This window comes from Pongo abelii, chromosome 13, assembly GCF_028885655.2.
Source record: "Pongo abelii isolate AG06213 chromosome 13, NHGRI_mPonAbe1-v2.0_pri, whole genome shotgun sequence".
NCBI lineage: Eukaryota > Metazoa > Chordata > Mammalia > Primates > Hominidae > Pongo > Pongo abelii.
In genome coordinates this window covers 98869364-98888124 of record NC_071998.2, presented here as the reverse complement: position 1 = coordinate 98888124, position 18761 = coordinate 98869364, and the positions used below count along the sequence as shown (strand labels likewise).

Genomic DNA, 18761 nt, shown 5'->3' with positions numbered 1-18761 from the left:
TTGCTTTGTCGCCCAGGCTGGAGTCCAGTGGCGAGATCTTGACTCACTGCAACCCCCACCTCCCCGGTTCAAGCGATTCTCCTTCTTCAGCCTCTCGAGTAGCTGGGATTACAGGCACCCGCCACCGCGACCAGCTAACTTTTGTATTTTTAGTAAAGATGGGGTTTCACCATGTTGGCCAGGCTGGTCTCAAACTCCTGACCTCAAGTGATCCGCCCACCTTGGCCTCCCAAAGTGCTGGGATTACAGGCGTGAGCCACTGCACCTGACCCGGAATTTGCTTTTCAACAAGCATCCACAAATGATTCTGATCTAGGTGATCAGAAAATGACTATTCCCCTCATCCAGCAATCTCTTAAAAACACCAGTTGAATGCCCCAGTCTGAAAATCCAAAATCTGAAACGCTCAAAAATCCAAAATTTTCTGAGCACCAACATGAGATAGTGACATATTTGCTTTCTGGTGGTTCAGTGTACACAAATTTTGTTTCATACACAAAATCATTATAATATCGTATAAATAATCATATAAATATTATCGTAAAAATATAATAATCAATATCATATAAAATTACCTTAAGGCTATTTGCAGAAGGTGTACATGAAATATAAATGAATTTTGTGTTTCTATTTGTATTCCATCCACAAGATATCTCATTACATACATGCAGATATATCAAAATCTGAAAAAAACCTGAAATTCAAAACATTTCTGATCCCAAGCATTTCAGATAAGGGATACTCAATCTGTACTCACAAACAAAGGTCTTATTTCTGTAGCCTAGTGAACCCATTTGTATGCTTGCCAAAGGCTGTTCTGTTACAATGGGCACATAAGGACCCAGGATCTGGAATTCCCAGGCTTCGCTTTGCTAACAGTTTCATTTTGCTTTCTGACCAAGCTTTAGGCCCTACTGCTGACGGTGGTAAGAAGAACGTCTTTAAATCACTTGCCTGTCTGACCAGCAGTGCATGCCCTGAGGGTGGAGCCAGCCTGTATCTACACCACATCATAATGAAGGTGTTGTAGGGGTAAGAGCTCTGAAAGGTTTTGGGAGAGCTGAGATCCATCCCATGGAAACCATCCTCAACTTCTTCAGCCAGAGTTGGCACCCCCAGGTACGGCTCCTATAATCTTTTGTGTACTGCTAACATATTGTTAGTTTACCAGTCTGCTTCCTGGAAAAAAAGGTGCAGGGAAGAGAGGGCAGAGGAATCATACCTTATTCATCTTATTTCTCTACCCCTATACTCAGCTCTAGTCACTCAGCAGATGCTGAGCGTGTGAGTCAATGAATCAATCACTGAATGCAGAACAAACAATACCACAGCAGACTTACTCTTATTACAATGTTGAATAAAAGTTTTCCAGGCCGGGTGCAGTGGCTTATGCCTGTAATCCCAGCACTTTGGGAGTCCGAGGCGGGTGGATCATGAGGTTAGGAGATCGAGACCATCCTGGCTAACACGGTGAAACCCCATCTCTACTAAAAATACAAAAAACTTAGCCTGGCGTGGTGGCAGGTGCCTGTAGTCCCAGGTACTCAGGAGGCTGAGGCAGGAGAATGGCTTGAACCCGGGAGGTGGAGCTTGCAGTGAGCCAAGATTGTGCCACTGTACTCCAGCCTGGGCGACAGAGCGAGACTCCATCTCAAAAAAAAAAAGACATTTTCTAGCTGCCTATGTCTCATTTTATTAAATTTGACCACCTCTAGAATTCAAAGGTGGTTTTTTTTTTTTAACCGTGATGGAAACATCTTTAATTTTTCTTGGAATACATTAAAAACATAAAAAAGAGCATTTTTTGTGAAGCAGAAATGATGAACAATAAACTCTGTGGTTTGTGAGACATGAAACACCATAACTGTTTTGAAAAGATAATTTTCCTGGAAACAATATATTTGGAAACTAATTTGCTATTTCAATGTCCAAACCTTGGCCCGCTAATCCCCCAGAGGAATATGGAATATGAGGCTTTGTGGTACAACCAACAACCAACATTTGACAGAGTGACTTTTCCAAGACAGATTCAGTGCACACAGTGCACAGTTCAATGTTCTGATGGTGTCTTCTCATTCACCTTCTTATGGCGGGAGTATCATTCCTATTTTACAGCTGTAATAACTTAGGTTCAAAAATCACACAGCTAATAAGAGTTAGAGCTGGAATGATACAATAGCTGTCCTCCCGTGATTGCTTTATTTCACTTGGCATAATGTCCTCCAGGTTTATCCATGTTGGTGCATATGAAAAGATTTCTTTCTTTTTTTAATGCTGAAAAATATTCCACTGTGTGGATTTACCACATTTTCTTTATCCATTCATTCATCAATGGACATTAAGATTGTTTCTATATATTGGCTACTGTGAATGCTATGGTTTGAATGTCCCTGCCAAAATTCATGTTGAAATTTAATTGCTATTGTAACAGTATTGAAAGTCAGGACTTTTAAGAGATGATAAAGTCATGAGGTCTCTGCCCTCATGCATGAATTAATACTGCTATTATGGGAGTGGGTTAGTTGTCAAAGAAGTAGGGTCCTGGTAAAAAAAAAAAAAAAAAAAAAGATAAGTTTGGCTCACTTTTCTCTGTCTGATACATTCACTCACCATGTGATACTTCCTACTAGGGGATAACCCTCGCCAGATGCTGGCATCATGCTCTTGGAATTCCCAGTCTCCAGAACTGTAGGAAATAAATGTCTTCCCTTTATAAAATACCCAGTCTGAGGTATTTTGTTATAGCAGCAGAAAATAAACTAAGCCAGTGAATAATGCTGCAATAAACACAGGAGGGCAAATATCTCTTTGAGATCCTGATTTCAAATCTTTTGGATATATAGCCAGAAATGAGGTTGCAGGTACTATGGTAGTTTTATTTTTTAATTTTTTGAGGAATCTCCATATTGTTTTCCATAATGGCTGCAACATTTTACATGCAGGCTGAATAAGTTCTAGAGATCTGCTGTGCAACATAGTGCCTATAGTTAACAATACCGGATTGTAAACTTAAACATTTTGTTTAAACATAAATCTCATGTTAAGTGCTCTTATCACAAAAAAGGGTTGGAATGCTCACTTCAGCAGCACATATACTACAATAGGAATGATACAGAAATTAGCCTGGTCCCTGCCCAGGGAAGACATGCAAATTCATGAACCATTCCATACTTTCTAAAAAAAAAAAAAAAAAAAACAGCATAGGGGACACAAGAAAACTTGGAGGTGATTGATATAGTTTGGCTGTGTACCCACCCAAATCTCAACTTGAATTGTATCTCTCAGAATTCCCACGTGTTGTGGGAGGGACCCAGGGGGAGATAATTGAATCATGGGGGCCAGTCTTTCCCCTGCTATTCTCGTGATAGTGAAACAGTCTCACGAGATCTGATGGGTTTATCAGGGGTTTCCGCTTTTGCTTCTTCCTCATTTTCTCTTACTGCCTGGATGTAAGAAGTGCCTTTCACCTCCCGCCATGATTCTGAGGCCTCCCCAGCCATGTGGAACTGTAAGTCCAATTAAAGCTCTTTTTCTTTCCAGTCTCTGGTAGGTCTTTATCAGTGGCGTGAAAATGGACTAATACACAGGGCACTGAAAATCCAGGCAGAAAAAAATGCCTCCTCTCTTCAGTGAACCCTCCTGACCCCTTCTCCAGTCTCCCCTGCCAGATCATTCAATCATAATTTTGCTTTTTTGAGAAAAAATCTAAAAATGCCACATAGTATAAACTGTATGAAACATGTGAAATTGACTGATGGCAATGTCTTCATTATCCTGAAGTCCTAAAGAATTATGGAGCATCAGTAAGATCAGGCTGTAACAAATAAACAAAATGTAGTTAAGAAATAAATTATCATACAATAAAGTTTGGAATAAGTAGAAACTAAAATAAAGAATACAGAAAAGTGCCTAATAATCTAATATGCGAAGACTGTGAAGTATTTGACTAACATTTACTTAAAGATACAAATACATATTTTACATATATAATCTATATAATATTTCAAATATATAAATATGAAATCAGAGTATGTAGCATGAAATAGTACATCTTTTTGTTTTCCACTAACATTTAAGCAGACACATTTTCTCATGTGTATTCTTCCATTTTCATACTGCTGTAAAAAACTGCCCAAGACTGGGTAATTTATAAAGGAAAGAGGTTTAATTGACTCACAGTTCAGCGTGGCTGGGGAGACCTCAGGAAACTTACAATCGTGGTGGAAGGCAAGGGAGAAGCAAGGCACCTTCTTTACAAGGCAGCAAGAAGGAGAAGTGCTGAGCAAAGGGTAAAGAGGCCCTTATAAAACCATCAGATCTTGTGAGAACGCACTCACTATCATAAGAACAGCATAGGGGAAACCATGATCCAATTACCTCCACCTGGTCTCTCCCTTGAAATGTGGGGATTATGGGAATTATGGGGACTATAATTCAAGATGAGATTTGGGTGGGGACACAAAACCTAACCATATCATCATGTGTTGACACAGTCTCCATGGGTTTTACTGGATGCATAATACATTATCAAGGAAATATTTATTTAATTAATCTTTTTAAACTATATATTTAGGTTATAACTGGTTGTTCACTTCTCTCATGGCAATTCTGTCATGAGCAACTTTGAAAGTAAAGCTTTAATTAGAACATTGTGATACATCCCCAGAAATGGAGTATGAGTCTATTAGGTATGAATATCACACAAATTGCCAAATCCTTTCTGAAATGCTGTAATCGCTTCATCTGCAGTGCATTTTCCTTCACTGTCCTCAGGGCCAGCTTCATAACAGTGCAACCTGGGCAGCCCCAGAGAACCCTCACTCAGAAGGGCCCCATGTTTGGTTTAATGCTTTGTTGGCACCATCTTGAAATTCTTAATAGTTTGAGCTTTGAATACGTGTTTTCTAAGCAAAATCTGATGGAACATGGGAACATACAGTTTACCAGAATAGATTCCGGCAATCTGTGTGCCCCCTGTTCCCTGCTGCCATATTCACATGGAGTGCCAACCACGCCTCGTGAACACAAAATTCCAGCAGACCCACAGTATGTAGAAGTTCAGTGAGGCTCAAAGAAGTACGAGGTAAGAGTGTTATTTCTAGAACTAGGTAAGCTGGGGGGTCAGGGGGCTGGGGGCACTGGCTGTCCTAAGAGACCATACTTTTTAATGAAAGCAGAACTTACTTCAAATGGCCAACAAGCCCTGTCATATGTTTTCTTGCTTGTGTTACTTTCCTGTTTCAGGCAATCATTTAGCCTGGTTTCCTTTTAGGCCATCTTTACTCATCAGTGAGCCAAAGGTAGACACCATTGGTAGAATGTTCACATATCAAGAAGTGAATTTAAAACAATTGAGTTAGTTTTGTGCACCATTTACACTGTTCTAGTAAGAATGAAATGCATATGCATGTACAAGCTACAGAACGTATAGTTCAAAGGTAATGCAAATACAAAATGTAATTTCAGTAATTCTGCACAGGAGATTGAATACTCTTTCTAAATAAATCCAATCACTTTGAGGGAGCCAGAGCAGGATTTTACTAGGAGCAATCTTCCTTTTCCTCTTCCATACCTCCTCTAACTGCCTTCTAGCTCAACAGCAGGCTGACAGCTTTTTTGCACAATCTAATCTGTGACAAACCGCCAGGCCAGCTTCTCCAGATAGTGACAGATTAATAGCAATGTTGGTTTGAGGGCTAGTCTTTGGTAAAAGGCAACTAGGCTAACATTTCTTTATTGCCATGTGCTCTATGACTCTTAGGTTCTTTATTTACTTGCTTGCTGGTAAATTTTTACAGCCTTGTTCTGCCAAATATTGTTCTCCTTTGGATTAAGCCCTCATTTCTGAAATATAACTTTTGAACTTTGGACTGCAGTAAAATCACTATTGCTATTATGAGTTGACTCTTTATAAAATTACAAAGTTTTTCAGGATAGAAGGTTGGAGAATAGTAAAAAAAAAAAAATTACAAAGTTTTCCTTCTAAGGACATTTTTATAGCAAGAGATTATCTGGTATCCAGTGTGCAAAATCTTCTTAGGCTGATAACCCATAGCCTGGAGAAGAACCAACCTAACCTCTACGGCAGATGATGAAAGTTAGAATCAACTGAGAAGCTTTAAAAAGCAAGAATGCCTGAGTCTAACTCTCCAACATGTTGACTTAATTGGTCCTGGGTGCATGCTGGGCACTGAGAATTTTAGAAACTTTGCAGGTGTTTCTTTATGCAGCTGCAGTTTTGAAGCTGCTTAGAGCCACTGCTCTAATATCTCATCTGTTTAAATTCACAGGAGGAAATACACACAACTAGGTCAGGCAGAGTGTCCACTTCTATATCATCAAGATTCAGCCAATAATTCTGGAGCCCCTACTGGCTGACTAATACTAGGCCCTTTGGGAATTGCAAAGATCAGTAAGATAACTCCTCTGTCTCAAGAAGCTTTCAAGGGATAGGGCAAGTGAGGATCAGCAAGCTAGTCTGAGAGAAGAGAGAGTGTCTAGAACAGGATATACCCATGAGCCAATAGGAGACTATACCTGTGCACCTGTGCATTACCTTTGGAAGGGAACTTCTTGGGTCTCTTTACAGAGGAAGTGTTGGGTCAGATACTTGTGCATTAGGAAGAAGAGCAAAAAAAAAATGGCACTCACAGCTGGAGATATTGTCCAAATCCATCCCAAACCTTCTTCCCCATACAAAATTAACTTCCCATACAAAATTAACTTCACTACTAATAAAGGCAAAACAGAAAATGTTTGACTCAACTTTTTTTTTTTTTTTGAGACGGAGTCTTTCTCTGTCACCAGGCTGGAGTGCAGTGGTGTGATCTCAGCTCACTGCAACCTCCACCTCCCAGGTTCAAGCGATTCCCCTGCCTTTGTCTCCCAAGTAGCTGGGACTACAGGCACGTGCCACCACGCCCAGCTAATTTTTGTATTTTAGTAGAGACAGGGTTTCACCATGTTGGCCAGGATTGTCTCAATCTCCTGACCTTGTGATCTGCCTGCCTCGACCTCCAAAAGTGCTGGGGTTACAGGCATGAGCCACCACTCCCGGCAGCCTCAACTTTTTAATAGTAATGTACTCTTTCAATAGCTACACAATCATTGACCATCAGTGCATACTAAATAAGGACAGAATGATGAGGGGATGAGGATTAGAAATCACTCTTTCCCCAGCAGGTTAAATGAACAACAACACAATTTGTATCTTTGTCTAGATGTGATGGCTAATCTCATGAGTCAACTGAACTGGACCATGGGGTACTCAGATCTTTGGTTAAACATTATTCTGTGTTTATCTGGGAGGGATTTTCTAGATAAGACTAACATTTGAATTAGTAGACTAAGTAAAGCAGATTGCCCTTAGGCCTCATCCAACCTGTCAAAGCCCTGAATTGAACAGAACAAAATTTGCCTGATTGTCTTCAAGCTGGAACACAGGACTTCTGCCTTCAGACTCAGACTTGGACTGGAACTTATACCATCAGCTCTCCTCGGTCTCAGACCTCTGGACTCAGACTGCACTATACCATCAGCTCTCTCTAGAGAACTCAGACTAATACACTATCACAAGAAAAGTTTCCATGCACATTCATGTTTAATTCTCATAACAATCCTCAGTCCAGGGAATGGTGGTATAATATGTGTCTTAGTTGGCTCAGGGTGCCATAACAAAATGTTTTAGTCTGGGTGACTTCAACAACAGAAAGTTGTTTCTCATAGCTCTGGAGGCTGGGAAGTCCAAGATCAAGGAGCCAGCCAGTTTGGTTTCAGGTGAGAGCCCTCTTCCTGGCTTGTACCTGGCTTCATTTGTCTATACCTAATTACCTCCTAAAGCCCCTATCTCCGAATACCATCACATTGAGGGTCAGGACTTCAACATATGAATTTGGGAGGACACAAAAATTCAGTCTATAACAGTATGTTTCCCATTTTACAGATGGGAACACTAAAGCCTGAAAAAGTGAAGTAACTTGCCAAAAGCCACCAAGCTTATGAAGGCAAGAGCTAGAACGTGAGCCAATCTCTCTCTCACATACACCATTCTTTCTACTACAGCCATGCTTTTTATGTTAGCTATGCTAACACATAGCAAGATACTCATCTTTGGAGATAGCCAGTAAAGGTCTGAAAAGCTACCAGCCTCGCTAGTTATCTGGAAAGTGCTAATTAAAATGACAGCAAAATTCTATTTTTCACTCATCAGTTGGGTAAAAATTAAAAGACTAATACTATCCCAGTGTCAGGAAGGGAGAGGTGAAAGGAATGCTCTTAAATACTTCTTGTAGGATCACACATCAGCAGACTGTGTGAAGGGCAATTTGGCAGTATCTATAAAAATGTTAAATGTGTATTCTTTTTGATCAAGTAGTTTTAGTTCTTAATACCTACCCAAGGGAAACAGTTTCACATGGGTATGAAAAACATCCACTGCATTTTCTGGTAACAGCGAAATATTAGAAGCACCATATTACCCATTCATAGGGAATGGGTAAACGGATCATGGTGCATCCAAACTATGGCATCCGTGAAACCTTCCAAAAGAATGTGGCTGATTTGTATATTCTGACATAGAATGTTTTATTTAGTAGAACAAAACTTGTGGTATGTATAGCATAATGTTACTTAAGTGATAAAAATGTATTGTATATCTATATGTATATAATTTTATATAAAAATTCAAGGACACATACATATCAAACTGCTAATAATTACTGCTAATCATTCTGGGATTGGAACAAAGGGAAAACAAAGAGAGCTTTTGCATTGATGGCATATTGTCTGAAATTCATAGTGAGAATGCGCTCATTATTGTTCATATCATTATAATAAATAAATAGATACATAAACAATAAAAGCATGGAAATAAAAATGCTTTTCTTTACACCATTTATTTTACTTCTCTCACCAAAATGCTATGGGGTAGACAGATTCCACATCCTAAATGAGAAACCAAAGAGTCTGAGAGGAGAGGGGACTTGTGAGATGGGCCAGGAGGGGTTAGTGATAAAGCTGGGACCAGAACCCAGGTCTTTGTATTCCAGTTCCAGTGCTCCATGGATGGCACCTTCCTGCTTCATTTAACTTCCACAGTCTTCATGCCATTTTGCCTCTTATGGAAGGAAAGCATCAACCCATTCTTTCAAGGGAAACTTCAACTCTTAAAGAGTTAGATTTGAAAACTTTTCTTCTCCCTCTTCTATTTTTTAAACCAGTCTGGGTCCAGGGGCCAGCATCCTCCTAATCTCTACTTGAAACCTGCAGGTTCACTGTTGCAAAAGACTTCTCTGATGTTCCGTCCAATTTCTATCCAAATAAATCTCATTTTGCTGATGTCTATAAAGTCTGACTTTATAGCAGAGAGCTCTCCTAGAACTCTGTCTTTAATAAAAGGGGAAAGAAGTGGAACTACTAATTTAGTTTCTTTAAAAGGCATGTATTTTCATGCACATTAAGTCCATCTGTTGGTGAAATGATGCCTTTGCACAGTGTATAATTTGATAAAACCCAAAAGAACTCAGAGCTCCTAGCTTGAAGCAGAAATAGAGAAAGTGGCTGGGAACCTGACTAAAGTGGAGAAATCCACCAAACACTATTTTTAGAATTAAAAACTGATTTAAAAAAATTATCCGTCATGGAGAAAGATTCACGTTCTCAGTGTAAGCACCTCTCAGTACGTTTGAACCACTTCAGAAATGGAGATCAAAGGCCCTTGGTCTCTGCAGCTCATCCACTGGGGATATCTTTTTCATGGCACTATGCAATATCTGACCATCTGACTGTCTTCACACTGTCCAGTGGGTCCCTACTGGCTACAGAGAACTTACAAATTGGCAGCCACATGTTTGTTTGCCAGTATGAAGTATTTTTAAATGTTAAATATTGACAACATTTAAAACTTGGCAGTCCACTTAAAATTCTGATTTCTGATTTCTCAAAAAATCAGAAGATCTGGCCATTCCACGTCCAAATTCTTGCAGAGCATTAATGTGCTGATGCTGAGTAGCAGAAGTATAAAACAGACATCACTTACTTCCTACTATGCCACAATTCCACCTGCACTGCCTGGCCCCTACAATACTTGAAGTTGCAACACCCGGTCTTAAGGATTAAACTCTAAACTTCACAAAAGGATATTCAAGGTTCTTCACTATTGGCTACTGGTCAGCTTCTACATCTTCAGCCTCTCTCACTTCCCTATTTATTTAATCAATAAACCTTCCTTGATCCCTAGCATGTACCAAGCAGTGTGCTAAGTGGATATGGAGATGAATAAAATGCATGCCTCAGTTAGGGCCCCAGCAGATGGCACATACAAATTAAGACAATTTGTGCAGGGTTGGTTGAATGGTAGGAGAACCACAAAGATAGTGCAGTACTTTGAGTCTAGGAATTTTGGGACTTTTGTATCTCTAGACCTGAAGAGGGACTTCTTCTACCTGGAGAGAAGCTACAACCTTCTGTTGGGAATGCAGTCAACTTAAGATAACCCTGCAGACCAGGCACTTTGGGAAAGATCACCTGCTTTCACTCTCATCTCTACCTCTGGTTTTCTGAGAAGGCTTCTTCTTTGGCCAAAGTCAGAAGCAAAGGAGAGGGCGGGCCTCTTGATGCAGTCCAGAGAGGTCAGCTTCGTAGACAGAGAGCAGGACAGAGATAGGACAGAGTGGGTCCAAGGTACGAAGAGATGACACTGAGCCAACCCTGCTCTGCCCTTCTAGGAACTCATAGCCAAATAAGGAGACAGGTGGGTCAACAGACAACGCCAGCATGGTGGGGGCAGTGCTGTGTTTACTAGAATCACAGCAGGCTATAGAAACTCTGGTAACTACCCAGACAGAGGCAACTAACTCAAGACAGCTGAAAGCTCCAGGAAATGGTGAACTCAAAGCTGCTCTAGAAATGACTGAAGAACAAGGAGTTAGAGGTGAGGAGGGAAAGGCGGGTCATCCCAGAAGAGAGAGCATCCCATTGCTCAGACTTCATGGGCACCATATACCCAACCCACTGAGTCATTCTGTTCCCCAGATGTTTCTCGCCCTTTTGAACTATGTGTGCACAGACACTGCCCTCTGCTGCAATAGCTACCCCCTACCCTTTTAGGAAAGTTAAATTCAGTTCAAATTCACCTCTCCAAGCAATTTCACTCCTGTATCGACCCAATAGAAATGTGTTCACACATGCACAAAAAGACACACATTAGAATGTTCACAACAGCGTTATGCATTATAACCAAATGTCTATCAATAGTAGAATAGATCAATGAATTCTTAAGATAGAATACTACCCAGCAGTGAGAATGTACAATCTAAAATTCCATGTAAAAATATGAATAAATACCACAAACATAATGTTGAATTTATTAGTCCATTTTCACACTGCTGATAAAGACATACCCAAGACTGAGAAGAAAAAGAAGTTTAATTGGACTTACAGTTCCACATGGCTGGGAAGGCCTCAGAATCATGGTGGGAGGTGAAAGGCACTTCTTACATGGCGGCGGCAAGAGAAAATGAGGAAGATACAAAATTGGAAACCCCTGATCTCATGAAACTTATTCACTACCATGCAAACAGTATGGGGGAACCATCCCCATGATTCAAATGATCTCCCACTGGACCCCTCCCACAACACATGGGAATTATGGGAGTACAATTCAAGATGAGATTTGGGTGACAACACAGCCAAACCACATCATGAGTGAAAGAAGTCAGACAGCTTTAACTGATGTACTCCTCATAAGGTTTCATTTATAAAAAGGTCAAAATCAGGCAACATCAATCTATAGTGTTTGTATTAGGCTGTTCTTACATTGCTATAAAGAAATACCTGAGGCTGGATACTTCATAGAGAAAAGAGGTTTTAAGCAGCTCATGGTTCTGCAAGCTGTACAAGCATGGCATCACCATCTGCTTGGGTTCTGGTGAGAGTCTGAGGGAGCTTACAATCATTGCAGAAGTGGGAGCAGTTGGTGTCAAATGGTGTGAGTGGGAGCAACAGGTCAGGGGGAAGGTGCCACTCTCTTTTAAACTACCAGATCTCATATGAACTCAGAGTAAGAACTCCCTTATCACCAAGGGGATGATGCTAAACCACTTATGAGGGATCTGCTCCCATGATCTGAACACCTGCCACCAGGCCCCACCTCCAACATCAGGGATCACATTTCAACATAAGATTTGGAGGGGGCAAACATCCAAACCATATTGGTGTTAGAAGTCAGGATGGTAGTAATCCCTTAGAGGAGTGGTAGGTACTGGAAGGTAGCATGATATGGGGGGTTCTGTGTTGCTAGTAATGTCTTATTTTATTATCTGGGGGCTGGTTGAATGAGTTCATAAAAATTCATTGAGCTGTACACCTATGATATAATTTTCTGTGTGTTATATTTGTTTATTTTTTAGTTTAAGTCACTTTCTCAGGGAAGCTTTCACACGTTGTTGAATAACAAGGGCTTCCTGTCCAAAGAGCTCAGAAAACTCTTCTGTAGAACTCATCAAGACATTTGAAAACGACTGAGAAAAGAGCAAGGTCTCAGGAGCCCCACACCTGCATGGATTTCCCTGGCAATTCTGAACAAGTCCTGTCTACTCTTCACCTGTTCCTTTAATGATGCAGGGGAGCAGATGTACTTCCATTTCTTTTCAGTAATCAGGAGTTTTGTAGACATCACAGATCAATGGATCATTCATCATTTTCTGAATTTCCTTGCCAACGTGGACAGTCTCTGCTCAGAAAACAACCTTGAAGGCCGGGCACAGTGGCTCACAAGGTCAGGAGACCAAGGCAGGTGGATCACAAGGTCAGGAGATTGAGACCATCCTGGCTAACATGGTGAAACCCTGTCTCTACTAAAAATACAAAAAATTAGCCGGGAGTGGTGGCTCATGCCTGTAGTCTCAACTACTCAGGAGGCTGAGGCAGGAGGATTGCTTGAACCCGGGAAGCGGAGGCTGCAGTGAGCCAAGGTCGCACCACTGTACTCCAGCCTGGGCAACAGAGCGAGACTCCATCTTAAAAAAAAAAAACAAAAAAAGAAAGAAAGAAAGAAAAGGAAAAGAAAGAAAACGACCTTGAAATAAGCTGGACCCAGGGGCTTGTGCCTGTAGTCCCAGCTACTCAGGAGGCTAAGGTTGGAGGATTGCTTGAGCCCAGAGGTTTGTTGAGATTAGCCTGGGCAGCATAGTAAAACCACATCTCTATAAAATAAATGAATAAATACATATATTTTAAATAACAACCTGAAATGGCTGCAACTCTCAGCTGAGTGGCTCCCAACTTTGTCATCGTGGAGGGACCCTGCTGTGACTTCTTTCCTTTGAGCCACACGTACTGAAAAAGGATGCAACCAATAACAACAAAGATGTTTATTGTGTAATGATCCATTTGTTTTAATTGAGACAGTTATATTAATGCCAACCTAACCCTGTGACCAGCATGAGATAACCAATGTTTCTCCACTGGGTTGTGTAATTCCTGCTCAAAGCACAGTAATAAGATAGTTTAGTTCATCTGGGAATATCCATAATAGGGGTTCAATGTAAGATTGCCATCCTTAATTTTATGATACAGAAATTAACTCAGGAGACCTCATTTATATTTCTCAAACTCCTCAAGGTGGCATTCCTAGGTTAGAACCACAGTAACAGCTCCTCATCCCACATACCAAAGAGACTTTGGATTTTGTCTTCAGATATTTCATGGTACTTCTTTCCTGACTTCTTTTCAATGATGATCTGAGTGATAAGGCCTTTGTGATGCTACATAAGCCAAGTGAAATGAAATATGAGTACTTTAATAATACCAATTGTCTTACTCTGTTTGGGCTGCTAACAAAATCCCATAGACGGGGTTATCAACAACAGAAATTTATTTCTCATAGTTCTGGAAGCTGGAAAGTCCAAGATCCGTGTCTGGTGAGGGCCTGCTTCCTGGTTCATAGATAGAGCCTAGCTCTCTGCGACTTCTTTTATACGGGGACAAATACTGTTCGTGGGGGCTCTGTCCTGTGACCTAATCACTTCCTAAAGGTCTCATTTCCTAATGCTATCACTTTGGGGGTAGAATTTTAACATATACATTTGGGGGGCAAGGGAGGACGCAAACATTCAGATCATGGCACCAATATTGGCTTGCATGTGCGGCTGTTGTCCTAGGCAATTTACATGGGTTAATGCAGGCTGTGGAGTCAGATGGTGTGGGTTCAAATCCCACCTCTGATTCTTACTGTCTCAGTGACCTTAAGTGGGCAGGTAGTTAACCTCACTAAGTCTCCATTTCCTTATCTGTAGCATGAGACTTAATAGTTATTGAGTTCTTTGGATGATCCAATGTATATAATCCATGAAAGAATATGACATATGGTTTGGCACATAGATATATTTAAAATAGTCAGCTTCTAATAGTAATTCTACTTTCTTTTTTTTTTTTTTTTGCGGCAGGGTCTCATTCTGTCGCCCAGGCTGAATTGCACTGTTGCAATCTCGGCTTACTGCAACCTCCGCCTCCCAGGTTCAACAGATTCTTCTGCCTCTGCCTCCCCAGAGGCTGAGACTACATGTGTGCACCACCATGCCTGGCTAATTTTTTATATTTTTGGTAGAGACAGGGTTCCACCATGTTGGCCAGGCTGGCTGGTCTCAAACTCCTGACCTCAAGTGATCCACCCGCTCAGCCTCCCAAAGTGCTGGGATTACAGGAGTGAACAACTGCGGCCAGCCATAATTCTACTTTCTTCACAACATTCCTTTTAAGAAAGTATCATGATCCCCATTTTATAAAGGAGAAACTGAGGCTCAGAGACTTGCCCAAGATCACACAACAATTGAATGGCAGATCCAGAACTTTTAACCCTAGTTCTTCTTGATGCCAAAGCCTGACCTATTTCCATGAGTCAATCCTTCAACCTGGCAGATGTGGGGGCTGAATACCCTCAATAAGTGCTTCAATTCTCTGATAAATATTATTTTTGAGAAAAAATAACATTTTAATTATTTTAAAGAATAAAAAATAAATACTTAGGCAGGCCTTTTGCCCTTGTCATCATTTTTTTCCAAGCTCATTTTTTTATGGACCCATTCAAGGTTGTCAGTCCTAATTTTGTGACTGTTGCCAATCTTATATTGGGCTTTCATTAGCCAAAGAGAGCCCTGGCCAAGCTGTGTGACTGTGGGCACCTCCTTCCCTCTCAAAGAGACCTCAGTTTCTTCTTCTGCAGAACGGGGGAGGGGATGGAGGCTCTCCCAGTTCCTGCAGCCTGACCTGGAAGCTTTTCTCCTGACATCACTCCAGGGCCTTTACCCTTGTGAGCAGCTCAAACGTTTGACTCCTGCCCCGGCTTCCTGAACTATGTCAGAGTGGAAAGGAAAAAAAGATAGAGAGAATCAAACATCTGTTTTCACACCAGGGCTAGGAACTCATTCCTAAAACATTTCTCATACTTGACCAGAAGGGCATTTCGTCACGAGGAACAGGATTCGTCCCTCACTCTCTGGCTGCCTCTGCGCTCTGCTGATAAGACAGTAACAAATGTGCTGATGTGCATTTCCAGGAATCGAAGCTTCTCCCTGACCAGGGCCAGCCCTGCTGCGTTCAGAGGCAGGTGCCAGCACCCAGTGCCCAAAAGCCCTTCCCTTCCCAGGCGAGCTGGCCAAGACCCTGTCCTTGGGGCTCTCTTCCTCCCGCTCAGCACCTCTTTCAGGCCCTGTAGACAGGGATTGGTTGCTTGTGCAGTCACCAATCGCACCTCCTTCTTCCTGACTTCCTGGTTCAGCTGTGGGAGAAAGCCCGCCCCCCACCCCACCGCCTGGTTCAGCCATGGGAGGAGCTAAACAAACCCTCAGTCCTACCAATCAACAGCTCAGGGCTTTGCCACCCACTCCAGTAGGACCTTGAACAGGTCTCAATGTCTCTGGGCCTCCATGCTAGCTAATCTTCAAAGAACACTGTTTACCAGGCAGTATTCTAGTTACTTTTGATAGGAATCAACTCCTATTTAATCCTCTCAACAACCTTACATCCCATGTGATTAGTTTTTGGGGTTTATTTGTTTGTTTGTTTGAGACTGTGGAATCTCACTCTGTCACCAGGCTGGAGTGCAGTGGCGCAATCTCGGCTCACTGCAACCTCCGCCTCCTGGGTTCAAGAGACTCTCCCACCTCAACCACCCGAGCACCTGGGATTACAGGCACCTGCCACCACTCCCGACTAATTTTTTGATATTTTTAGTAGGGATGGGGTTTCACCATGTTGTCCAGGCTGGTCTCGAACTCCTGACCTCAGGTGATCTGCCCGCTTCGGCTTCCTAAAGTGCTGGTGAAATTACAGGCATGCGCCACCGTGCCCAGACCCCCACATGATTAGTTTTATTGTTACCCTGTTTTGCAGATGAGGACACTAAGCCACAAAGAGCTTATGTAGTTCACCTAAGAACACACACATCCCAGATTTGAACCCAGGCCTTTGGACACTAGGCATGCGCACACCCTGTCAGCAGTCCTCGAGCATTTGGGTCTTAGGATCCCTTCACAGTCTTTAAAAGTATTGAGGATCCCAAAGAACTTTTGTTTCTGTGGGTTATATCAATCACCATATTAGAAATTAAAACTGTGAAATTTTTAAAGCTCAAGAATACACAAGCATATGTTCCATTTGTCGTCCGAGTACAACATCATCTCACATCAAACAGCCTCCAGAAAATGTCACTCCAAGCCCATGAGAGAATGGGAGTGAAAAAAGCAAATGACAACTTAGTATTGTCACAAAAATAGCTTTGACCTCAAGGACCCCCTGAAAGATTGTTGGGGACTCCTGGGGTCCCCAGACCACACTTTGAAAATGTATGCACTACACAGCCTCCATGACCTTGCTATGGCATGCGCCTTGGAGTAACTCCTCTACCTTTCTCACAAGGTATTAATTCATTCAGTAAATACTAATTGACCACCGACTACGTCTCAGGCACGATGCTAGGCACTAGGATACAACGGCCATCAACAAATACGTCCCGGCTGCTGTGACACTTCCAGGAAAGTGGAGGAGTCAGATATTAAGCCAAAATAATCACTCCAATTAGTAATGTAAATCTATTAAGATTATTAGAAAAGAGCAGGACACTAGGGGACCATAACTTAGAGACATGACTTTGTTTGAGCAATCAGGAAAAACTTTCTTGAGGAAGTGGCTTATCTCACTGAGGTTTTGCAAACCATAATTGTGCTTTGCAAGAAGAAACTGCTGATGGTCTCCTTCTAATGAGGGTCTGAGATCTGTCATAGCCTCCTTTCTTACAGCATTTTCTGTTCTTAAAACTACCCCAGGTAAATCCTTTCAGTCCAAAGACTCTCAACTGGGGACCCTTAGTTATTTTCAACTCATGATCCTTTCTCTCCCATCATTCGGTCCCAACACAGCTGCTCCCATTGCATATATACAGTGGTAGAAATCGGTGGCAAGGAAGGGAAGAGGCAACGTGGGGGAATGAAAAGACTCTGGCTTTGGCTTGAGTCCTGGTCTCCATTCCTCTCCTTCCTATTCATGGGACCCTGGCCAAGCTGCTGTTCTAGATTCTCAGCATCCTCAGCTGGACTCATGAAGAGCATAGCATCTTCCTCGTGTGGTTCGGATGACTAGTAAGTGGGTTGGCATGTATGAAAACACCCTGCAAATGTAAGATACATAAGGAAATGCACAAATATAAAGTGCAGTGCCAGTACAGCGATAATGACAATATTGAATTAGAATCGGACAGTGAGACATACTGGATGAAACAGCTTTATCTGTGTTGTTCTCAGGTACATGTTGAAATTTGTGCTTAAAAATAGGTCATGTCAAAGAACAGCTATAATTGAAAATACATGTTCTTTGAAGGAGGCATGGGTTTTTGGTTTTGTTTTTGTTTTTTGTTTTTTTTTGGTCTGTTTTCTGAATGCAGAACCAGAAATGCAAAAAAACAGCTATAATTTTTCCAAGACAAAAGACTTAGTAATTCAGAGCTTTGCTTTATTCATGTTGTTTATCATTCGAAACCAAACCTTCTTGCAAGATCCACTGGGGTGTTTGGTAAAAGGCACATAGAGCTAGGAGTCAGAAGCGCTAGATTCTCATTCCAGCCCAGCCACTGATTCACTGATTGCTTTTGAACAAGTTTCCTCTCTTGTTTGGGCCCCAGTTTTCACATCTATAAGATGGGCAGGGAGGTGGTGGGAGGTTTTAACTATGTTATTATTTCTCAACGAATGGGCACAAAGCAGTTGCAGAACCCCTATGAGAGAAGACTTCAGGAATCATAGGCTTAAAAGAAAATCACTAGTAAAAAGGGTAACATGTTTTAACTCTCTTTTTATCCTTCGAATTATATGTCAAGGAGAAATTCTTATATCAGAGCTAGCCTGTCTTTAACAGCTTTCTAACATTTGCTACTTTTCTCTTCAACTGAGAACACTCCTTAGGACAAAGCTTCAGAAGGCAAGAATGTTTAGCTAGAATTTAGTATCATTATTTTGCTATCATCGTGCATGCATTTTGATTGACTTCTGTTTTAGCAAATGACTCTTTTTTTTTTATTAGAGTGATATAAAAGCTTCCTTTGTAAATAAATTGTTTAGTTTTAAAAAGTGATTTGTTTTTTTAAATGTAGCAGGTATTACAAGAAACACATAGCTATGGTGGTAATCGTGGCCATACCTCTCAAGTTTTGGAGCTGTGTGCTGATGTCTGAGGTGACTCCCCTCACTGCTGAGGGTCTAGTCTTAGGTCCT

General features: G+C 41.5%; 1 long non-coding RNA gene and 1 other non-coding gene across 3 annotated transcripts in view; one reads left to right on the top strand and one right to left on the bottom strand.

Moving 5' to 3' along the window:
• The window catches only part of LOC129047981 (uncharacterized), a 73462-nt gene that overhangs the window by 11124 nt on the left and 43577 nt on the right, over positions 1-18761 (bottom strand). The gene's annotated exons all lie outside the window — the stretch shown is intronic.
• On the top strand, positions 3072-3175 carry LOC112135007 (U6 spliceosomal RNA). Its single transcript, XR_002916329.1, has one exon. It is a non-coding gene; the product is annotated as a U6 spliceosomal RNA (small nuclear RNA).